Raw genomic sequence first — 11967 nt, 5'->3', positions numbered from 1 at the left:
TCAATAACAAGTATACTGTTTTGGATGCTGTTGGGGGGATCAACTTACCAGTGGTAAGCAGTGGGACATAGATCCCTGGCACAGAGTCTGTCCCTGTTGCTCAGAAGGGAAGGGGGAAGAGGAGCAGAGCATTCATCATTGGGGACTCCATAGTTGGGGGGGACAGACAGAACCAGAGGGGTACCAATATCCGGGGGGATATTTGTTAATGCTCTTCGGGTGGGTTTACACTAATCCAGCAGGGGTATAGGAACAGAAATTGTAGTTCAAGTATACGGGAAGTTGAGAATAGTGAAGGCAGAACTAAGGTTTCAAGATTGCAAGAAGGCATCGGCAAACAAGAAGTTGGTTTGAAGTGTGTCTGCTTCAAGGCCAGGAGCACCCGGAATAAGGTGGGTGAACTTGCAGCATGGGTTGGCACCTGGGATTTCGATGTTGCGGCCATTTCAGAGACATAAGTAGAGCGGGGACAGGAATAGTTATTGCAGGGTCTGGGATTTAGATATTTCAGTAAGAACAGAGAAAACGTTAAAAGAGGGGGTGGTGCAGCACTATTAGTCAAGGACAGTATTACGGTTGCAGAAAGGACATTTGAGGTCTCGTTTACTGAGGTAGTATGGGCTGAGATTAGAGACAGGAAAGGAGAGGTTACCCTGTTAGGGGTTTTCTCTAGGCCTCCGAATAATTCCAGAGATGTAGAGAAAAGGATAGCAAAGATGATCCTCAATAGGAGCGAGAGTGACAGGGTAGTTGTTATGGGGAATCTTTAACTTTCCAAATATTGACTGAGAATACTATAGTTCAAATACTTTAGATGGATTAGTGTTTGTTCAATGTGTGCAGGAGGGTTTCCTGACACGGTATGTAGACAGGCCAACAAGGAGCAAGGCGACATTAGATTTGGTACTGGGTAATGAACCCAGCCATGTGTTAGATTTGGAGGTAGGTGAGCACTTTGGTGATAGTGATCACAATTCGGTTATATTTACTTTAGTGATGGAAAGGGACAGGTATATAATGCAGGGTAAGAGTCACTGCTGGGGGAAAGGCAATTACAATGCGATTAGACAGGATTTAGGATGCATAGGATGGGGAAGGAAACTGCAGGGGATGGGCACAGTTGAAATGTGGAGCTTATTCAAGGACCAGCTACTGCAGGTTCTTGATAAGTCTGTACCGGTCAGGGAGGGAGGAAGTTGTCGAGCACGGGAGTGAGGTTCACTAAGGAAGTTGAATCTCTTATCAAGAGGAAGAAGAAGGCTTATGTTAGGATGAGATGTGATGGCTCAGTTAGGGCACTTGAGAGTTACAAGTTAGCCAGGAATGACTTAAAGAGAGAGCTAAGAGGAGCCATGAGGGGACATGAGAAGTCGTTGGCTGATAGGATCAAGGAAACCCTAAGGCTTTCTATAGATATATTTTATTCTATAGGAATAAAAGAATGGCGAGAGTAAGATTAGGGCCAATCAAGAATATTAGTGGAAAGTTGTGCGTGGAGTCAGGGGAGATAGGGGAAGCACTAAATGAACATTTGTCATTAGTATTCACACTAGAAAAAGACAAGATGGTCGGAGAGAATACTGAGATACAGGCTTGATTTGGAAATGCCGGTGTTGGACAGGTTGCAACCACCTGATGAAGGAGCAGTGCTCCAAACGCTAGTGTGCTTCCAATTAAACCTGCTGGACTATAACCTGGTGTTGTGTGATTTTTAACGAGATACAGGCTATTAGACTAGATGGGACTGAGGTACAAAAGGAGGAGGTGTTAGCAATTCTGAAAAGGGTAAAAATCGATAAGTACCCTGGGCTAGATGGGATTTATCCTAGGATTCTCTGGGAAGCCAAGGAGGAGATTACCGAGCCTTTGGCTTTGATCTTTATGTTGTCATTGTCTACAGAATAGTGCCAGAAGACAGCAGGATAGCAAATGTTCCCTTGTTTAAGAAGGGGAGATGAGAAAACTCTGGTAATGAGAGAACTGTGAGCCTTACTTCGGTTGTGGGTGAAGTGTTGGAAAGGCTTAAAGAGATATGATTTATAATCATCTAGAAAGGCATAAATTGATTAAGGATAGTCAACATAGTTTGTGATGGGTAGGTCTTTCCTCACAAACCTTATTGAGTTCTTTGAGAAGGTGACCAACCAGGTGGATGAGGGTAAAACCGTCGATGTGGTGTATATGGATTTCAGCAAAGCATTGGATAAGGTTCCTTACGGTAAGCCATTGCACAAAATATGGAGGCATAGGATTAAGGATGATTTACCAGTTTGGATCAGAAATTGGCTCGCTGAAAGAAGGCAGAGGGTGATGGTTGATGGGATATATTCATCCTGGAGTTTAGTTACTAGTGGGGTACCACAAGGATCTGTTTTGAGTCCACTGCTGTTTGTCATTTTTATAAATGACCTGGATGAGGGCATAGAAGGATGTGTTAGTAAATTTGTGGATGACATTAAGTTGATGGAGTTGTGGATAGTGATGAAGGATGTTGTAGGTTACAGAGAGACATAGAGAAGCTGCAGAGCTGGGCTGAGAGGGATGGCAAATGGAATTTAATGCAGAAAGGTCTGAAATGATTTACTTTGGAAGGGGCAACAGAAATGCAGAGTACTGGGCTAATGATAAGATTCTTGGCAGTGGAGACGAGCAGAGAGATCTTGGTATCCAGGCACATAGAACCTTAAAAGTTGCCACCGAGGTCGATAGGGCTGTTAAGAAGACGTACAGTGTGTTAGCTTTTATTGGTAGAGGGACTGAGTTTCAGAACCGTGAGATCATGCTGCAGCTGTACAAAACTCTGGAGTGGCCACATTTGGAGTAGTGCATACAGTTCTGGTAACTGCATTATAGGAAGGATGTGAAAGCTTCGGGAAGGGTTCAGAGGAGATTTACAAGGATGTTGCCTGGTATGAGGGAATGTCTGAGGAAAGACTGAGGGATTTGAGGCTGTTTTCTTAGAAAGAAGAAGGTTGAGAGGTGACTTAATTGAGACATGTAAGATAATCAGAGAGTTTGATCGGGTGGACAGTGAGAGCTTTTTTCCTCGATGGTAATGCCTAGCACAAGGGGACATGGCTTTAAATTGAGGGGTGATATATACAGGACAAATGTCAGAGGTAGTTTCTTTACTCAGAGAGTAGTACAGGCATGGAATGCACTGCCTGCAACAGTCGTGGACTCGCCAATTTTAAGGGCATTTGAAAGGTCATTAAAAGGTGAATAGGTATATGGAAGAGAATGGAATACTATAGGTTAGATGGGCTTCAGATTGGTTCCACAGGTCAGCGCAACATCGAGGGCCAAAGGGCCTGTACTACGCTGTAATGCTCTATGTTCAAAAAAAGTACAGGATCATGGGTGGAACTATCCCAGCCCTTAAATAATGTGGGTTAAATTTGGGAAAATTGTGTGGTGACCAGCAAGGAGCTTCTCAACATCGAGAACAAAACAGCTTCATTTCCAGTCAAGTGTTGAACAGCAAGACGAAATTCATGCTAGTGAGCAACAAGAGTTTTTTGCACACAGTCATTGGATTAACGTGTTATAATTGCTGGGGATAGAGGGAATTAACAATGTGAAAGGGGAGAAATTCAAATAGAATGGGAAGGAGATGTAGTGCATTGGAGGACTTGTATGTGCAATGAAGTTTCTGCTGTGTAAACTATATGCCCTGAGGAACATTTGTTTGTGGTTGCTGCCCCACTCTGGTGAATGGCAACTCAAGAGCACTAATGCTTCACCAGGTCAAACTCTTGGCTTCAAAGATGGCATTGCGCCAAGGGTCCCAGTATATCCTGGCAGGTATGAGCAATTCTGCACACAGTGAGCAGGAAAATTGGTTGAGTGGGCACCTTGAGGCATGATGCATAGGCAACAAGGCAAGTTTGGGAAGATAGTGCGAGAAAGCTCAATATGTTTGACAGAGAGTAACCCTCAAAGAAACTCACTGAAAACAACACTTCGCAAATATCTGGTAAGATTCAGCCCCATATTTCACACAGCCAAGAGCATACAGAGCCATTGATTCCCTCAAGATTTCTAGAAAGACAATGAGAAGCATTAATTGTATTCGGCATCAAAGGGAAGATGTATCTATTCCTAGTCAACCATTATTCTGGATGGATTCAAGTGACAAGACCTCATTTATCCACAGCACAGTCAGTGGTCAGACACAAAAAAATTCTTCATGTTACACCTGAAGAATTAGTAATAGAGAGAAGAACTCGATTTGTGAACAAAGGCTTCAGGAAGTTCACACTCAAAAAAGGCATCAATCAGGTGACAGGTTCTCCAATCCAGTCTCAGTAAAATGGAGAGACTAGTTGAGTGGTTGTAAGCATAAAGCCAATGATCCAGATGGGGAATTATTGCCATTCAAACACAGAGCAACACAACTGAATAATGGATATTTGCTGGCTGATTTGTTAGTGGGAAGAAGGTTACAAAAGTAATGTGCTAATTTTAAAATGCAACCTCAAACTGAATGGATAGGATAAATAGACACAGTCTCTTCCCTGGGGTGGTGGAGTCCAGAACTAGAGAACATAGGTTTAGGGTGAGAGGGGTAAGATATAAAAGAGACCTAAGGGGCAACGTTTTCACACAGAAGATGGTGCATGTATGGAATGAGCTGCCAGAGGAAGTGATGGAGGCTGGTATGATCACAACATCTAGATTAGATTACCAACAGTGTGGAAACAGGCCCTTCAGCCCAACGTCCACACCAATCTTCCGAAGAGTAACCCACCCAGACCCATTTCCCTCTGAATGATGCAGCTAACACTATGGGCAATTTAGCATGGCCAATTCACCTGACCTGCACATCTTTGGACTGAGGGAGGAAACCGGAGCACCCGGAGGAAACCCATGCAGACACGGGGAGAATGTGCAAACTCCACACAGATAGTCACCCGAGGCTGGAATCAAACCTGGGACCCTGGTGCTGTGATGCAGCAGTGCTAACCACTGAGCCACCGTGGCATCTGGATGGGTATATGAATAGGAAGGGTTTGGAGGGATATGGGCTGGGTGCTGGCAGATGGGACTAGATTGGGTTGGGATATCTGGTTGGCATGGATAAGTTGGACCGAAGGGTCTATTTCCATGCTGTACATCTCTATGACTCTAAGTATAACTACTCAAGACCACAGCTAAAGCAAACTGAAAAATATCAAAGCTCAAAACAGCGGTAATGGTCCAATTGTAGATGTGGGGAAAACCATACAAATCCTAAAACTAGGACAAGAAGTTTACTTAAGAGATGGGAAGTCCAAAATCACAGTTATCGGAAAAACAGATTAAATGAGATCTTACATTGTGAGAATGCCTGAAGGCACATTCAGGAGGAATAGAAGGATATTGATCTTACTCCAGTCAAGAAGTGAGACTGAGCAGGATATCATGGGATGTGGGGCAGACATATCCACACAACGTCATACAGTTTAGTACAACAATTCCAGACATATTATAACATCATTATCTTAGTAATGAAATTAGATTGGATATTGCGTTAGAGTTCCAGATCATCTAGACTGAAGGTTCAGACTTTTGAGGAGGAGGGAGATGATCACAACTGTGGTGAGAATGATGGTAACGATTGCAAAAACAATGTAAGCAAGTAAAAAGAAATTACTGAAATAATGTGTGCCAATTGGTTACTGCTTTTCCTGTGTGATTACACTTCAAAAGTAATGAATTGGCTATAAGGGACTTTGGGAGATTCTGAGGTTGTGAACTAATACAACCAGGCCTTTTCTTTTTCACAATGGGCAGACTGCATTAAAAGGCTGTTACACATAAAGCCTATCCCATACAGGTCAATGACAAGAATCAGCAAATTCAAAACAGTTCAAGTGTTGTCAAGTTGAATCCACATTTGGTGAATTGTGTTTAAGTTTAAACCAGAGAAAGAGATAAAGAATATCACAAGCAAGGCTGACACCTGAACTATGTCATATTCGGTTTGATTAGGAACAGTCAGCATGGCTTTGTGCATGGGGGATCATCACTCACAAATTTATTAGAGTTCTTTGATGAAGTGACCAGAAAAGTTGATGAGGCAGGGCGGTAGATGTAGTCTATATGGATTTCAGTAAAGCCTTTGATAAGGTTCCACATTGTAGGCTGCTCTGGAAGGTTAGATTGCATGGAATCCAGAGGGAGCTGGCAAATTGGATATAAATTGACTTGATGGTAGGAAGCAGACCATAATAATGGAAGGATGCTTGTTGGACTGGAGGCCCGTGACTCGTGGAATGCCTCTGAGGTGGTGCTGGCCCCATTGCTGTTTCTTATCCAAATCATTGATTATAGATAACAATGTCCAAGGCATGATTAGTACATTTGCAGATGACACTAAAATAGGCAGTATCGTGGACAGTGAGGAAGGTTATCAGAAATTGCAGCCAGACCTTGATCAGCTGGGGAAGTGGGCCGAGAAATGGTAAATGGAGTTTAATATAGATAAGTGTGAGGTGTTGCATTTTGAAAGTGTTATGAAGATGTGGGTGTAATATATCCACAAGAGAGTAAAAGCTAACAGTGACAACACAAAGTGTTCTCAGTAAGACACAATGTAACATATGCTCCAGCTACTGGGATAGCTGGTTGCCTGGAAGTGAAAAATCAGATTCGAATTAGGCCAATCAGTTTAAATTGTACCCCAAAAATACCAAATTCCAATCAAGTTTGAATTGAGTATACTGACAATCTTAAAAGCCAATGACACAACTTCTTACAGTTTGGTACAATGATTCCAGACGTATTATAACATCATTATCTTAGTAATGAAATTAGACTGGATATTGAGTTAGAGTTCCAGATCATCTAGACTTGAGGTTCAGACTTTTGAGGAGGAGGGAGATGGTCACAACAGTGGTGATAAAACCGGGGAAAATTGAGCAATTGAGAGGTGAACTGCCACCAGACCAAAACTGTAGACTGCTAGTCAGAACTCTCTGAAAGGTACCTGTCTAGTGAAGGAGTTTGCACAGTGGAAAACCTCAACACTGACCTGGAGAGCCAATCTACCAACGAAGATAAAGATAAAAATTCGACCGCTGGCTTGTTGTAAAAAGTGAATTTTTCTGTATATCTTAATTGGGAGTTTTTTTGGACTAATATTATAGAAGGGAAGGTAAATGATAGGTTACAGGAAGGAAATGTAAATAGTTGCTAGTTAATTATGCTCTATTATATATTAAGAAATAAAGTTGTTAATTTTTACTTTAAATAGTTCTTGGTCACTCGAATCTTTACAGACTACTGCACGGAATAAATCTTTTCTGTGTTGCTGGCTTTAAATTAAGCAGGAGGGTTTACCCCATTTCGTAACAAATGTCAAATCAAGGTAGGAGTTTCATGGTGAATGGTAGGGTCTTAGGGTGTGTAATGGAACATAGGGACCTTGGAGTTCAGGTGCACAGTTCTCTGAAAGTGGAGTCACTGGTAGACAGGGCAGTGAAGAAGGCTGTCAAGATTAGAGTGGTGCTGGAAAATCACAGCAGGTCAGGCAGCATCCGAGGAGCAGGATATTCAATGTTTCTGGCAAAAGTCCTTCATCAGGAATGAGGTTGGGAGACTTGGGGGTGGAGAGATAATTGGAGGGTTGTGGGGCTGGGGAGCAGGTAGCTGAGAATGCAGTAGGTGGATGGAGCTGGGGGTGAAGGTGATAGGTCGGAGAGGAGGGTGGAGTGGATAGGTGGGAGGGAAGACTGACAGGTTGGAACTGGGGTAAGGTGGGGTTAGTTCCAAACTTCCAGCTCAGCACCGTCCTCATGACTTGTCCCACCTGTCAATCTTCCTTCAAACCCATCCGCTCCACCTTCCTCTCCGACCTATCACCTTCACTCCCACCTCCATCCACCTACTACACTCTCAGCTACCTTCTCCCCAGCCCCACTCTCTCCCATTTATCTCTCCGCCCCGGAGGGACCCAGCCTCATTCCTGATGAAAGGCTTTTGCCCGAAACGTCGATTTTCCTGCTCCGCATATGCTGCCTGATCTGCTGTGATTTTCCAGCATCACTCTAATCTTGACTCTAATCTCCAACATCTGCAGTCCTCACTTTCGCTTTGTGAAGAAGGATTTTGGCAGACTGGCCTTCACCAGTCAGGGCATTGAGGATACACATTGGGAAGTTATGTTGCAGGACATTGGTGAGGGGCACTTTGAATATACACATTGGGAAGTTATGTTACAGGACATTGGTGAGGGGCACTTTGAATATTGTGTTCCGTTTTGGTCACCTTACTATAGAAAAGAGTGCAGAAGAATGTCGCCAGGACTCAGTGGTCTGAGTTATAGGGAGAACTTGGACAAGCTAGGACTTTTCTTTAGAGCGTAGGAGACTGAGGGGGGTTTTATAGAAGTGCAGAAGACCATGGGAGACATGGATAGGGTGAATACGTTCAGTCTTTTTCTCAAGGTTTGGGAATCGAGGACTAGAGGGCATCAGTTTAATGTTAGAGGGGTAAAAACAAAAGGGAACCTGAGGGGCAACGTTTTTACACAGAGGGTGATACACATATGGAATGAGCTGCCAGTGGTTGAGTTGGATACATTAATAACATTTAAAAGATAAATACATGGATAGGAAAAAGCTAAAAATCACACAACACCAGGTTATAGTCCAACAGGTTTAATCGGAAGCACTAGCTTTCAGAACACCGCTCCTTCATCAGGTGGATAGGAAAGGTTTAGAAGGACATGGGCCAGGTGCAGGGAACTGGGGTTAGCATAGATGAACAATTTGGTGTGGTCATTGTGATAAAAAAAAGTCTTAAGCTGCTTTACACATTTAGTTTTAAATAAATGAAACACCTCTATGGACAGCAGTGTGCAAAAAATAAATGTTTCCTTTTCCATTTCACATGCTTCACTTAATGCTCATGTTCTTCAGCTGGACAAATTCACAGGATATTTCTTGTAAGTCATTTATTGTTGATTTTTATCTGTTATCTAATTCACTCCATGCTATATGTCCTCAAGCCATGTAAACCATGATTCATGATTATTTGACCTTCGAGTGATGAAAGTGACCTGAAATTAATTAGATTATTAGAAAAAGAACAGTGCAGCTTTCAGAGTGATAAGCTTTTGCTTTGTAATAGATGAACAAAATGTTGGAGAGAAAATCAGGAGAACAGGCTCTGAATACACAGGGATGTTTTCCTGGGTGATTTTTCATCTCCCTAATTCAAGTTCATTGCTGTGCTCCTGAAGTTCTTATTGGTGCAGTGTGAAGATCACCCTTGATTGAATCGTTTCAAAATGATAGGTGCGGGCCAACCATGCGCATATCTAAATTATTTTGTAATATACATACAGAATATCAATGACCAGCAGTCTCCTATATCATCTTTCAATATACTGTTAGCCAGCTGCAGATTCTGGGCTCTTTACACTAATTTCTGCAGTACCAGCGCTGTCAGGATCATTTTTCTGGTTTCCAACAAGTGGCTGCTTGTGATTGTTTGCTGTCACTAGTCCTCTTTTCTACCTCAAATGAAAACAAAATACACCTGCACTCTGAATGTTTGAAAACTAGAACACACACAGAAAATGCTAGCGAAACTCAATAGGTCTGGCAGCATCGTTGGAAAGAGAAATAGAGTGAAGCTTTTAGGTCTGGTATGACTCTTCCTCAGAACTGCACGAACTGCACTGTAACAAAGCAAAAATGAAGTGATTGAAGGAAACTTACAGAACTGCAATGGGAACTTATCGAAATCAAATTAAAATGTCACCACCAGGAATGATGGCACACCCCAGCTCCTGCAGCGATCACTCATTCCTGAAAATCTACACAATGCCAGTGGACTCCTCATGTTCCTTCTCCATGTACAGGTCCAAGCACAGATGCAACCTCAGGAGAGCGGTATACAACCAAATGCTGCAACCTCCTCCACAGCCCACTGCCTGGACCTGTTGATGACCACTCTGGCCAGGCCCAGGAGCAGGCCCAAAGAGGTCCTTAATTCTGAGTGCCGCTTCTAGACAGGCTGTTCAAAGATTAAAAGCCTGAGGCTGAACAAAAAATTTAAAAGGATTAGAAATTATCCAAATAAATATGAAAAATTGTTTCCTCTGGGCTGCAAAAATTACATATGGCCTGGCATGCATTGACTCTATCTAATATGAACTCCTGGCCTCAACATAACTCGACTCCCAGACTCAGCATGGACTCAAACGCCTGGCCTCAGTTTGAACTCAAACATGCCTCGTGTGGATGCAATTACCCGGTTTCAGCATGGACTCACACTCCCAACCTCAGTGCAGACTGAAATACACAGCCTCAGCCCGCACTCAAACTCCTGGCCTCAGTGTGAACTCAAACACCCGGCCTCAGCCCGGACTCAAACTCCTGTCCTCAGCCTGGACTCAAACTCCTGGCCTCAGCCTGGACTCGAATTCCCGGACTCAGCCTGGACTCAAACACCCAGCCTCAGTATGACTCAAATACCCGGCCTCAGCCCGGACTCAAACTCCCGGCCTCAGTGTGGACTCGAACACCCGGCCTCAGCGTGGACTCGAATTACCAGCCTCAGTGTGGAATCAAACACCTGGCCTGAGCATGGACATGAACTCCAGGCCTCAGCGTGGACTTGAATTCCCGGCCTCAACCTGGACTCGATCTCCTGGCCTCAGCGTGGACTCGAATTCCAGTCCTCAGCGTGGACTCAAACTCCCAGTCACAGTGTGGACTCAAACACTCGGCCTCAGCGTGGACTCGAATTCCCGGCCTCAGCGTGGACTCAAACACCTGGCCTCAGTGTGAACTCAAACACCCGGCCTCAGCATGGACTTGAAATCCCGGCCTCAGCGTGGACTTGAATTCCCGGCCTCAGCGTGGACTCAAACTCCCGGCCTCAGCATGGACTCGTACTCCCGGCCTCAGCGTGGACACAAATTCCTGGCCTCGGCATGGACTCAAACTCACGGCCTCAGAGTGGACTCGAACCCCAGGCCTCAGCCTGGATTCAAACTCCTTGACTCAATGTGGGCACAAACTCCCGGCCTCAGCGTGGACTCAAACTCCCGGCCTCAGTATGAATTCGAACTCCCAGCCTCAGCATGGATTCGAACTCCTGGCCTCAGCCTGGACTCAAACTGCTGGCCTCAACGTGGACTCAAACTCCCGGCCTCAGTATGAACTCAAACTCCTGGCCTCAGCGTGGACTTGAGCTACCGGCCTCAGCGTGGACTCGAACCCACGGCCTCAGCATGGACTCGAATTCCCTGCCTCTGCGTGGACTCGAACTCCGGGCCTCAGCGTGGACTCGAATTCCCGGCCTCAGCGAGGACTCAAACACCCGGCCTCAGCATGGACTTGAACCCCCGGCCTCAGTGAAGACTCGAACACCTGGTCTCAGCGTGGACTTGAACTCCTGGCCTCAGCGTGGACTCAAACACCTGGCCTCAGTGTGAACTCAAACTCCTGGCCTCAGCATGGACTCAAACTCCCAGCCTCAGAGTGGACTCAAACTCCCAGTTTCAGTATGAACTCAAACTCCTGGCCTCAGCGTGTACTTGAGCTACCGGCCTCAGCATAGACTCGAATTCCCGGCCTCAGTGTGGACTCAAACTCCCAGTCTCAGTTTGGACTTGAACTCCTGGCCTCAGCGTGGACTCAAACACCTAGCCTCAGTGTGAACTCAAACTCCTGGCCTCAGCATGGACTCAAACTCCCAGCCTCAGAGTGGACTCAAACTCCCAGTTTCAGTATGAACTCAAACTCCTGGCCTCAGCGTGTACTTGAGCAACCGGCCTCAGCATAGACTCAAATTCCCGGCCTCAGTGTGGACTCAAAATCCCAGTCTCAGTTTGGACTTGAACTCCTGGCCTCAGCATGGACTCAAACTCCCGGCCTCAGAGTGGACTCAAACTCCCAGTTTCAGTATGAACTCGAACCCCCGGCCTCAGTGAGGACTTGAACTCCTGGCCTCAGCATGGACTCGAACTCC

Source organism: Chiloscyllium plagiosum, chromosome 34, assembly GCF_004010195.1.
Source record: "Chiloscyllium plagiosum isolate BGI_BamShark_2017 chromosome 34, ASM401019v2, whole genome shotgun sequence".
Taxonomy (NCBI): Eukaryota; Metazoa; Chordata; class Chondrichthyes; order Orectolobiformes; family Hemiscylliidae; genus Chiloscyllium; species Chiloscyllium plagiosum.
Note: the sequence above shows the minus strand (reverse complement) of the source record.